Raw genomic sequence first — 13,430 nt, forward strand, 5'->3', positions numbered from 1 at the left:
GGCACACGCCTGGATTGCAGGCTTGATCCCCAGTAGGGGGCATGCAGGAGGCAGCCAATCTATGATTCTCTCTCATCATTAATGTTTCTATCTCTCTCTCCCTCTCCCTTCATCTCTGAAATCAATTAAAAAAATATATAAAGAATGACACCAGTGTATGACATTTCATACATCACAGGACATGGCTCCTTTAGTGTATGTGGGGAACAATTCCCCTAAACATTGTTGAGAATTATGTAATACTTATTGTGACCAGAGACTATAATTAATATTGTGCACAGAAACACAACAAAGGCCTCCTTTCCAGTGTGAACGTTGACCTCACCAATAATAGAGTCACCAGGCTGCAAATTAGAACCACAAAGTCATGCAGATAATTTTTTAAGGCCCTGGGCAGAAGTTAAAAAAAAAAGCCAAAATTGGACAAACTGACTTTCTGCCATTACTATGTGCCTTCCAAAGCACAGAATGTTTGGGACCCCATCATATCTGTTCCCCTCTCCATGCTGACAGGTCACAACTTTCCTTTATAGCCATCCCAGGAAGTGAACATAGTCCCCAAAATTAAAGGTACAAAAGAAAACAACAACACCTTTACTGAATGATCATAGCCCAGAACAGGACAGCAAGCAGTTTGCAGGTTGGTGAATTAGAACCTGAAACAATTCATCCCAGCATAATGTGCAAACCACAATGTCCCTGACAGATGTAGCACTTTTTAGCTGAGGATGAGTGCCCTGGATGAACCCTGTATCAGGTGCATTACCTCATCATAGATAAAGAAATGAAGATACTGCCAAGAGCTCAGAGTAATCACAATTTTCTCAAGCACAAGTGAGAACACAGAATATATTTCCCCTGATCACACAGGGGTTGTGACTTATGCACACTCTTTAGGTGAGCCAGGTGTTAGAGGTGAAATCTCTTCAGCCAGAAATACTCGCTGTGACACCAATTGAGTAGTAGGTCTGTGAAGATGTGATCCATAGAATACAATACTAGTCAGCATTAAAAATAATTCAGTATTCACATAAGCATTTGTACTGAGTCTCAAAATATCTGTAGCATTAAGGAAACCAGTATTTGTTTAAAAGTACACACCTTACAGTGACTATAAAACTATGAATAATATGAACTAATTTAATGTAAAGGACGGAAAATGAATGATTGCGTGGAAGAGTGGGAAAGTCAGAAAGAGAGATTATAAAAGGGCAGGAGGAAAATGTAGAGTGTGGGAAATGTAGGTTTAGAATTGTTGGTATGGAAAATAATACATAAAAAATACTGGAATAAACTCTGCTTTCACCGTGTACCTCAGCTGGGTGGATATCAACCAGTACACTGAAACGTCCTGGTTCAATTTCAGGTCAGTACACAGCCCCAACTGTGGCCCCAGTAAGGAGTGTGCAAGAGGCAGCTCATGTATATTTATCTCTCTCCCCCTTCCCTCTTTTCCTAAAAAAATAACATAAAGGTATTTTTTAAAAGCACAAGTGCTGTGGTTTATGTACTCATAACTGAACATCCACTTATGCTACACCTTGAATATAGTGACAGATAAAATTATTTCAATTGTGATGTTTCACAGCTTTATCTCTCAGTAAAGGCTCACAAAATAACACACAGTAGAAAAGTGCACTTTCTTGCATGTCAGTGCTCATTTCCTGGGAGGAACAGATTTGCCTCAGTGGCAGAAAATGTTGGCAAGCAGTGAAGACTACTGCCATGGAATCGACAGGAATGCTGACTGGTTACAAAAGACACATCCTGGGATTGATTATAGGATTATCCTTCCTTTAGTTTTGAGTTCTTACATATTGAGAAATGACTTTGTGGTGAACACCTTACAGAGACCAGGGGAATCCACAAATCCTTTAAATTATTTTCTCTGCCAATGACTGCAGCTACAGGAAACATTTTTGGAGGTGCTGAGAATATCTGTACACAAAGGTCACACAAGCCACAGGCCAGGAACATTTGTGGATTTATTTTCAGAAGAGACACTTTCCATATAATTTACTCCAGTCTCTCTCATTACTATGAATACAGTGTTTCCATCTCAATGGTAGTTTAACCTCAGAGTCTTACAACAAATGTCACAAGAGTATGAAATATCATACTTCATGGCACTTGGCTTCTTTGCAGTATGTGGGGAGGAGTTCCCCTAACCACTGATAAGAATTAAGAAATACCTACTGTGAAAAATAACATAATTCATATTCTTCACAGAAGGACAGCAAAGGCCTCCACTTCTGGGTGACCATTGACCTAACTCATAACCATGATACCAGGATATAAATTAAGACTACAAAGTTATGCAATCTTCCTTTCAACACCTTGGGCAGCAATGCAAAATAAGCCAGTTTGGGATGAAGAATGATTTTCTGCCATTATATTCTCCTATCCAAAGAACTGAAGGTTTGATGTCCCCTCAATATTGGTTCACATTTACATGCTGACAAATCACCAGAGTGCTTTCAAAACATTACAGGCAGTGAATAGAACCATCACAATTAAAGGTACAAAAGGAAAAACACCTTTACCAAAATATCATAAACCATAGCCAGTGGTGTTCAGATTGGTGAAATAGAACCTAAGCCAATCATCACAGCATAACATGAGAACCACGAACTCCCTGAGAGAGATACCACTTCTGTTCCGAGGATGGGTGTTCTGGACAAACCCTGGATCAGGCCCATTCCCTAGGCAGAGAGAAAGGAATGAAGATCCTTCCAAGCATTCAGAGTATTTAGAATTTATTCAAGCACAAGAGAGCACACAGGGATTGTGACTGATGCACACTGTTCAGGTGAGCCAGGTGTTAAAGATGAAATCACTTCAGCCCCAATCACTCATAGTGACATCAATTGGATAGGAGGCCTGGGCAGAATGGCAAGTTCAAGTAGCTCCTTGAAGCCTCACTTGTACGTGAAAATTATGAGGAATCTAGCAGAGTGTATGACCTGATCAAAAGGGATCATATTAAGGCAACTGTGTATCATAAAGTCTCCTTTAGTGTTGTTATTTGAGTAAAAAAAATGAAGCATTCCCTTCACATTTACGGCTTTTCTCCAGTGTGAAGTCTCAGGTGTCTCATAAGGCTATATTTTTGGCTAAAATATTTCCCACAATTTGTACACTCATAAGGTTTTCCCCCAGAGTGAACTGGCTTGTGGATAAGGAGCTGACTATTTTGCCTAAACACTTCCCACATTCACTGCACACATAAGGTTTTTCTCCACTGTGAACTCTATTGTGGATAAGGAGCTGACTAATATCCCTAAAGGACTTGCCACATTCACTACACCCATAACGTTTTTCTCCAGTGTGAACTCTCTTGTGTATAAGAAGCTATTTTGACTAAAGAATTGCCCACATTCACAGCATTCATAAAGTTTTTCTCCAGTGTGAATTCTCTTATGGGTATGGAGCTGTTATCCCTAAAAGACTTCCCACATTCACTACACACATACGGTTTTTCTCCAGTGTGAACTCTCTTCTGGATAACGAGCTGACTATTGCGGGTAAAAGATTTCCTACATTCACTACACTCATAAGGCTTTTCTCCAGTGTGAATTCTCTAATGTCAAAAGAGGGTGGAACTCTGACTGAAGTACTTCCCACAATCGATACATTCAAATGGTTTTTCTCCAGTATCAACTCTTTTATGTCGAATGAGGATAAAGATTCATCTATAATTTTTCCTACATTTGCCACACTCTCCAGAACACACATCCTGACATTCAAGAACTTTGAGGATATAGCTGGTCACGTTTTCACAATCACCCCACTGGTGATTACTTTTTCCACTGAGAAATTCCTGTGAAATCTCACTGCCACAGTTTGGCTCCTCAGTGTTATGAGTTTCCTGGTTCGGGAGAAGCTCTGAGGGAGTTTGGGAGTCTTCCCCAACCACCCTGCTTTTTGAAGGCACCTCTGATAAGTAGAAGCTACACCTGGTCACAAATGAGGCCTTGTCCATACCTTCTTTCCAGGACGTCTCTCCCCTGGCATTCCTCCGTTGCTGGTGAGCATTTGCACTGAAACAGAAGTCTCTCACACATGCCTCACTGAAGAAGTCTTTATGCTCCAAATGTGCTGCTTGTAACTCATTCAGATGCAAAATATCTTTAAACACCGAGAAACACTGCTTAAATGGATGGTTCTTCTGGGTTGCTGGAGCTGTCTTAGAAGCCCTGACCTGTGACTCTCCTTCTATAGCTATGCTCTGATTAGAACAGACCACCTCATCATCCTATTTATGCCAACAACCTGAAAACAGAAAAAAGGTGAGGGAATGAATGTTGATTGTGGCGCCAGAGGGAAGTAACATTACAAAAGTGTGTGTCTCATGACACCATGGCTCTATGAAGTTTTATGAAAAGAAGAGATATGCAAGAATGATTAATAAGAGGCTTTTGTGAATTTCTGGGCCTCTGAATATTGTAAAGGAAGGAAGACCACACCAGGAATATGAAACAAAGATGGCAAGCACCACATGGAAGAGAGGTAAGACTTCCAGCCCTTCGTTAGGCGAACAATGTTCAGTAAGTCTTGTCTGCAGGTAACATAGGCAAGCTCTGAAGAATTTTGTCTATGTCTAATCTCAGGAAAAATTCAATAAACGAGTAGCTTTTTTTCTAGGACTACTTAAATATGTTTGTGCACCTCATAACACATGTGCAGGTCAATCTTGAAGAATACTGCAGAGGCAGCAGTGCAGAGGAGCAAGTAATGTAAAAATGCCACGAAGGTGAACATGGCAGAATGCTGGGAAATCAAAGGTGAAATGACATATCAAAAAGTGTAAAGTAGTTCAAAGGAAAGATAAAATGAGGTGTGGGCATTGCACCTGCGTCTGAGCAGTGATGGAATTGATCTGGTTCCCGATATAATTTGAAAACAGCCTTTGTGTCATACATTCTGCTAGTTTCCACTCAGCTGGGCCAGGCCTCTTATTAGACCATCCTGCATGTTCACCCTGTGAAAAAAAACTAGGGTTCTCCCTGTGCCAACTTCTCTACAAATACATAAAGCCGAAATATTCCAAGTATTAATGAAAGATGACAGAGGTGACCATCCAGCCCTGGTCCAGAGAAAATCCACTTGGAATAGTATACAGGGAAGGTAATATTACAAACACCAATTGAAGGAGGGTCTTACAAGAACAGCCCATGGTTCATGTAAGTAAAGAACATAACCTGGCACAGGCAGTCACCCAGAACCTTTATCTAGAGGAAAGGTGCAGAAGTGGAAGTCAAGGATCTAGACGTAGTCACCCTCCCAGGGAGGGAAACTGCATGTGGGACCCATTAAGCTTTCTGTAAGATGCCTGGCTCCCAGACACATCCTGCACTTTCTGAGGAAAATAGTGTTGAAGAAGTTTGTGGAGTTTATTTCTCAGGGCTACCACATAGCTCAGCACTGGCATCCATAGCACATTGCACATGAGAGTGAGGAAAATTTGCAGAGCCCATGGTCGGGCTGTAGGAGAGAAAGCTACAGGTGGAATATCAAGGAAGAGATGCCATCACCTCAGTCCATTAGGATATATGTGAGGGTCTTACCTACAGATGATCCAAGTGCAAATACTTCCAGCATCACTTTGCAGTACAGAAGTCTCTGAGCCTCATCAAGAATTCCCCATTCCCCTGGAGAGAAGGCAATGGCCACATCCTCAAAGTTCATATCCTGTCATAATGGGGACAATTCAGTTTATTATCAGCTTCTCTCCTAGGATTTTACATTTATCATACACCCCAACTTCCATATCCATCTGCTCCCTAGACTTCTGACTACAGGGAAGATATCAGGCCTTTGTTTCATCAAAGACACTCACTCCTTATATTCCTACTGATGCAGTGTCTTCCCATGACAATAAGGACAATGAGCATATAGATCATACCTGATTTCTAGTACAAACATTTTGGCCACACTGTTCCTTTTGAATACAGTGGATGTCATGAATATAGGATATGGATAGATGTTGACCATAATGAGAGTATGAGTGATTTGACACGGTTCTTGTCAGGCAATAACCTTGTTGTTCCCTACATTCTCATTCCAAGTTCCTGAAAATTTTGACATCACACTTCACCCTTTTGAAACCAAGCCTAGGGTGCTGAGGCCATCACTTTGCACTTCCTGCCACACATAAGTCTTTGAAACACACAGCTCTCACACAGCTTCATTCCCAGAGTCATAATACCAAAAGTAAGACAAATACATTGTGACTTGTATATTTGTTCTTCATCATCTTCTTTTCCAATACTCCAATTCACCCTTTCAGTAATGAATTTCTCTCTTACCCTTCACCCTTCCCAATGCCAGCCTAGATGACACTGATGTATGCTCTCTTATTCCTATTGATCACTGTAACTGCCCTCCACAATAAAATGCAGGTTGCTCATATATTTCATCTAATCTCTGGACCAATAATGTACCACTACTATAGACCCTCTTTTTAGGAATTAATATGAAATTTTGTATATCAGATTATCCAAACATCACCAGAAATAAATTCCACTATCATTCCATCTTATGTCAATGTCAGGGGCCCTGAAGCCATGAATGCACATGCCTTCTCCAAGTACACATCACTCTTGCTACCATAACTCTCTCAAACCTACACTTCCACAGTCCCAGTCCCCATAGTCATCTCCCTGACTTCTTACTCATTACTCAGCAAGTGTGGTTTTGTTAATGCCTGGAAAATTCAAACTAAATTAAGTTCTACACCAACTCTCATAGTCCACACTCAATGAGGCATCTTCAGTCCTTCTATGATGACCTCCCTATCTGATTGGTTTTTTTTCTTCAACCTCACCTATTGTGAACCACATCAAATCTCAGATAGCCAGAGCCGACCTCTTCTGGTGCTGCACTTAATGTCCCTTCACCAATCACAGCCTTAAGCACTCAAGTCCCATCACCTATGGCCCTCTCTCCCAGGTCCGGTGTATCTCACATATGACGACTCATTCCCATATGTAAATCAGTCGGACTACTGACCACACCAAGGCCCTCAACACAATCCTTCTGTGTGATTCACAAGTAAAGATGCAAAGTTGTGTCATCTTGTTTTAATTTCTTTTTGCTCTCCAATTAAACAGAAAAAAAGTTTTTAAAAAGATGATCTACAACTCTTCCCTGGTCGCTACACCCCCGACGTTAAAGAAGTTTTCAACCTGAAGTTCTCCTCAGAGTACCAGATGCTCATGAAATGTTCTCTGAAATATTGCACACCAAAACCGATTAAAAAAAAGTTTGGCCCTAACAGGTTTGTCTCAGTGGATAGAGCATCGGCCTGCGGACTCAAGGGTCCCGGGTTCGATCCTGGTCAAGGGCATATACCTTGGTTGCGGGCACATCCCCAGTAGGGAGTGTGCAGGAGGCAGCTGATCAATGTTTCTCTCTCATCGATGTTTCTAACTATCGCTCTCCTTTCCTCTCTAAAAAATCAATAAAATATATTTTTTAAAAAATAAATAAAAGTTTTTTTAACCCCAATGAACATTACACTTCTAATCTGAATATCTGCATCTTAGCTGATAGTGCTTCCATACATGCAGCTGCCAAATTCAAACTTTCATGTCATCCCTGGCTCTTACCTCTCACTCAGACTCAAAATTAGAATATCCAGTTGGCCACACATAAAACACTAATCCAGAATCCAACTGCTTATTTCACCCCTACAGTCACCATCATGGGCCACTTACCATCATGCTCACCTCAGCAATCTCCAGTCTAGACTTTCTACCACCTCCCTCACAGCCATTTTGTTTGCTATCCTTCAGCCACAGGAAGTCTAATGAGACCTGTGTCAGATCACCTGCCTCTGCTGCTCCAAATCTTCCAGTACACCCATTACTTGCAGACCAGACTCCAAAGGTGTCACAAGCTCCTCTAGACCTCAGACCTGTCCCATTGTTACCAGTTTCTATTTTAAAAAATGGACACAAGCCCCAGCTGGTTTGGCTAAGTGGATAGAGCACCAGCCTGTGAACTGAAGGGTCCCGGGTTTGATTCTGTTCTGGGGCACATGCCAGGTTTGTGGGCTTGATCCCCAGTGTGGGGGGCAGGAGTCAGCCCACCAATGATTCTCTCAGTTCATTGATGTTTCTATTTCTCTCTCCTTTTCCCTTTCTCTCTGGAAACAATAAAAACATATATATTTTTTAAAAGGACACCAGTAGGTTCCTGCATGAGCTCAGTTATCACTCTAAGCCTTTGCACATATAGGTACCTGTGCCTGAAAAGTCTTCTCACATTTGATTCCACTATTTGCCTTAAAAAGGGATCATTTCAGCCAACCTTAGACATGTACTTAGAATTCTGGGCTTCGTGTCTCATCAAGATCCCCAAATATATGGGCTAGAAGAGAGGAATAGGCAATCCCAGGCACCACTATCTCAGAAGTTGTAAGAGTGTGAGGCCCTGATATAAGTTCCACAAAACAGCACTGTTAAACCACTCTGCATTTGCAGAAATCTGTGTTCAGAGAAAGATCTGTTGAGACTCTGGCCGCCAACCCCAGGATCCATGGGCTCAGACTGCTCAGTACCATTTCCCAGTCAATAGGCCCATGTGTCCTGGAGATGACCACATTCCCTCAAGACTCAGTCCTCAGTGCACACTCTTGCCTGTTTTCCTTATCTTTTATAGGACTTCTGCATCCTGTCCACAACTGCTATCATCTCTCTTCTAGTCTGTTCCTCTTCTGAGCTGCTTTGGGAAAAGTTTAAAGAACTGTGTCACACAATGTCCCTCTTTTGGTCAGGAACATTCACGTCCCCAGTTTCCTGAGAATGAAAGTGAAAATCCTCATGCAAAACTGCCTCATCTTCTTCGTTCCTTTAGACACAAAACAAGGCCTGGGTTTTCCAAATTCTCCTGGTTCAGTCAAACCACCACATCCTCCCATGGAAGTACTGCAGCCTATTAACCTCTTTCCCCCATCACACCTTTTGTCACACACGAGTTACTCACTGTTCCTGGCAGTGCAACCTGGACTTCACGATCCCAGAGGTGTCCACACCCCAGGCTGCAGTGTAAACTCCAGTGAGGCATCGTCGAACTCTGTAAGGAGAGAGGAGTCCAGGAGTCACAAAAGCCCAAATTCTGGCATGTTGGGGCTCAGCTAACCTCAGACACACCACTGCATAGGGAGATCCTGAGAGGAACATCATTGCCTCAATGGCACCAAATATTGGCAAGCAGTGAAGACTACTGCCATGGAATCAACAGGAATGCTGACTGGTTGCAAAAGACACATCCTGGGATTTATTACAGGATTGCCCTTCCCTTAGCTTTGAGTTCTTACATATTGAGAAATGACTTTGTGGTGAACACCTCACAGAGACCAGGAGAATCCACAAATCTATTAAATTATTTTCTCTGCCAATGACTTCAGCTACAGGAAACATTTTTGGAGGTGCTGAGAATGTCTGAACACAAAGGTCACACAAGAGACAGGCCCAAGAATATTTGTGGATTTATTTTCAGAAGAGACACTTTCCATATAATATACTGCAGTCACTTTCTCATCACTATGAATACAGTGTTTCTGTCTCAATGGTAGGTTAACCTCAGAGTCTTACAACAAATGTCACAAGAGTATGAAATTTCACACTTCGTGACACTTGGCTTCTTTGCAGTATGTGGGGAGGAGTTCCCCTAAACATTGATAAGAATTAAAGAATAAATACTGTGAATAAAGAACATAATAAATATTGTTCACAAAAGGACAACAAAGGCTTCCTTTTCTGGGTGACCACTGACCTCACTCATAACAAAAGTACCAGGATATAAATTAAGACCACAAAGGTATGCAGTTTTTCTTTCAACACCTTGGACAGCAATGTAAAATAAGCCCATTTGGGATGAAGAATGATTCTCTGCCATCATGTTCTCCTTTACAAAGCACTGAAGGTTTGACATCTGCACCATATTGGTTTACATCTACATGCTGACAAACCACAACAGTGCTTTCAAAACATTTGCAGGCAGTGAATAGAACCATCACAATTAAAGGTACAACAGGAAAAACTCCTTTACTGAAATATCATAAACCATAGCCAGTGGTGTTCAGATTGGTGAAATAGAACCTAAGCCAATCATCACAGCATAATGTGAGAACCATAAACTCCCTGAAAGAGATACCACTTCTTTTCTGAGGATGGGTGTTCTGGACACACCCTGCACCAGGTCCATTCCCTAGTCAGAGAGAAAGGAATAATATCCTGCCAAAGGTTCAGAGTATTTAGAATTTATTCAAGCACAAGAGAGCATACAGTGACTGTGACTGATTCAAATTGCTCAGATGAGCCAGGTGTTAGAGGTGTAATCACTTCAGCCCCAATCACTAATAGTGACATCAATCAGATAGGAGGCCTGGACAGAATGGCAAGTTCAATTATCTCCTTAAAACCTCACTTGTTCCTGAATCTTTGAAGAATCTAGCAGAGTATCTTCCCTGATAAAAAGGGATCATATTAAGGCAACTGTGTATCATAGAGTCTCCTTCAGTGTTGTTATTCTGAGTAAGAAAAATGAAGCATTCCCTTCACATTTATAGCTTTTATCCAGTGTGAAGTCTTAGGTGTCTCATAAGGCCATATTTTTATCTATGATATTTCCCACAATCTGTACACTCATAAGGCTTTTCCACAGTGTGTACTGACTTGTGGATAAGAAGCTGTCTATTTTTCCTAAAACACTTCCCACATTCACTACACACATAAGGCTTTTCTCCAGTGTGAACTCTATTGTGGATAAAGAGCTGAATATTATCCCTAAAACACTTCCCATATTCACCACATTCATAAGGTTTTTCTCCAGTGTGAACTCTCTTGTGGATAAGAAGGGAATTATTGCGGGTAAAAGACTTCCCACATTCACTACACACATAAGGCTTTTCTCCAGTGTGAAAACTCTTGTGGATAAGGAGCAGACTATTATCCGTAAAAGATATCCCACATTCACTACACCCATAAGGGTTTTCTCCAGTGTGAACTCTCTTTTGGATAAGAAGGGAAATATTGTGGGTAAAAGATTTTCCACATACACTACACTCATAAGGCTTTTCACCAGTGTGAATTCTCTGATGTCGAATGAGGTTGGAACTATGACTGAAGGACTTTCCACAACCTGTACACTCAGACTGCTTTTCTCCAGTGTGAACTCTCTTGTGGCTAAAGAGCTGAATATTATCCCTAAAAGACTTCCCACATTCAACACATGCATAAGCTTTTTCTCCAGTGTGAACTCCCTTGTAGATAAGGAGCAGATTATTATCTGTAAATGATATCCCACATTCACTACACCCATAAGGGTTTTCTCCAGTGTGAATTCTCTTGTGGACAAGAAGGAAAATATTACGGGTAAAAGATTTCCCACACCCACTACACTCATAAGGTTTTTCTCCAGTGTGAACTCTATTGTGGATAAGGAGATTATTATTATCCCTAAAAGATTTCCCACATTCACTACACCCATAAGGTTTTTCAACAGTGTGAACTCTCTTGTGGATAAGAAGGGAATTATTGCGGGTAAAAGATTTCCCACATTCACTACACTCATAAGGCTTTACACTAGAGTGAATTCTCTGACATTGAATGAGGTTGGAACTCTGACTGAAGGATTTCCCACAATCTGTACACTCATACCGATTTTTTCCAGTGAACTACCTTATGTCGAATGAGGTTAACGATTCGTCTATAATTTTTCCTACCTGTGCCACACTCTCCAGAACATACACCCAGACATCCAACAACATTGAGGTTGTGGCTGGCAGCATTTTCACATTCACCCCACTGGAGATGACATTGTCCACTGAGAAATTCCTTTGAAATCTCACTGTCACACTGTGGCTCCTCAGTGTTATGAGTTGCCTGGTACTGGAGAAGCTCTGAGGGAGTTTGGGAGTCTTCCCAAACCACCCTGCTGTTTGAAGACACCTCTGATAAGTAGAAGCTGCACCTGGTCACAAATGAGGCTCTATCTGTAGCTTCTTTCCAGGGTGTCTTTCCCCTGGCATTCTTCTGTTGCTGGTGAGGGTTTGCACTGGAACAGAAGTCTCTCACACATGCTTCACTGAAGAAGCCTTTGTGTTCCAAGTGTGCTGCTTGTAACTCACTCAGGTGCAAATTTTCTTTTAACACCAAGAAACACTGCTTACATGGATGGTTCTTCTGGGTTGCTGGAGCTGTCTCAGAAGCCCTGACCTGTGACTCTCCTTCTACAGATACACTCTGATTAGAACAGGCCTCGTAATAATCCTTTTCATGCCAATAACCTGGAAACAGAAAAAAGGTGAGGAAATGAATGTTGATTGTGGTGACAGAGGGAAGTTCCATTACAAAAGTGTGTTGCCCATGACACCTCAGCTTCATGCAATTTTATGAAAAGAAGAGATATGAAGGAAGACTTATAACAGGCTTCTGTGAAATTATGGGCCTCTGAAGATCATAAAGGAAGGAAGACTTCACCAGGAATACGACACAAAGACGGCAAAAACCACATGGAAGAGAGGTAAGACTTCCAGTCCTTACTTACACTAACAGTGTTCAGTAGGGCTTGTCTGCAGGTAACATAGGCAAGCTCTGCAGAATTTTCTTTGTGTCTCATTCCAAAAAAAATTCAATAAACTAGTAGCTGTTTTTCCAGGACTACTTAAGTATGTATGTGAACCTCGTAACACATGTGCAGGTCAAAGTTGAAGAATACTACAGAGGCAGCAGTGCAGAGGAGCAGGCAATGTAAAAATGCCACAAAGTTGAAAACGGTGGAAAGCTAGGGAGAAGCAGGTGAAATGACATGCCAGGAAGTGTAAAGTAGTTCAAAGGAAAGGTAAAAATGAGGTGTGGGCCTCAGCATCACTGGCACCTGCATCTGTGCAGTGATGGAATCAAGCTGGGTTCTGGTATAATTTGAAAACAGCCCTTGTGTCACACATTCTGTTAGTTTCCACTCAGCTGGGCCAGAACTCCTCTGAGACCATCCTGCATGTTCACCCTGTGAAAAAAAACTAGGGTTCTCCCTGTACCACCTTCTCTACAAATACATAAAACCGAAATATTCCAAGTATTAATGAAAGATGACAGAGGTGACCATCCAGCCCTGGTCCAGAGAAAATCCACTTGGAATAGTATACAGGGAAGGTAATATTATAAACACCAAATGAAGGAGAGTCTTACAAGAAGAGTCCATTGTTCATGTAAGTAAAGAACATAACCTGACACAGGCAGTCACCCAGAACCTTTATCTAGAGGAAAGGTGCAGAAGTGGAAGCCAAGGATCTAGACGTAGTCACCCTCCCAGGGAGGGAAACTGCATGTGGGACCCATTAAGCTGTCTGTAAGATGCCTGGCTCCCAGACACATCCTGCACTTTCTGAGGAAAATAGTGTTAAAGAAGTTTGTGGAGTTTAT

The sequence above is a fragment of the Myotis yumanensis genome, unplaced genomic scaffold (genome assembly GCF_028538775.1).
Source record: "Myotis yumanensis isolate MYYU_CA2020_CCGP unplaced genomic scaffold, mMyoYum1.0.hap1 SCAF_21, whole genome shotgun sequence".
NCBI classification, from domain to species: domain Eukaryota; kingdom Metazoa; phylum Chordata; class Mammalia; order Chiroptera; family Vespertilionidae; genus Myotis; species Myotis yumanensis.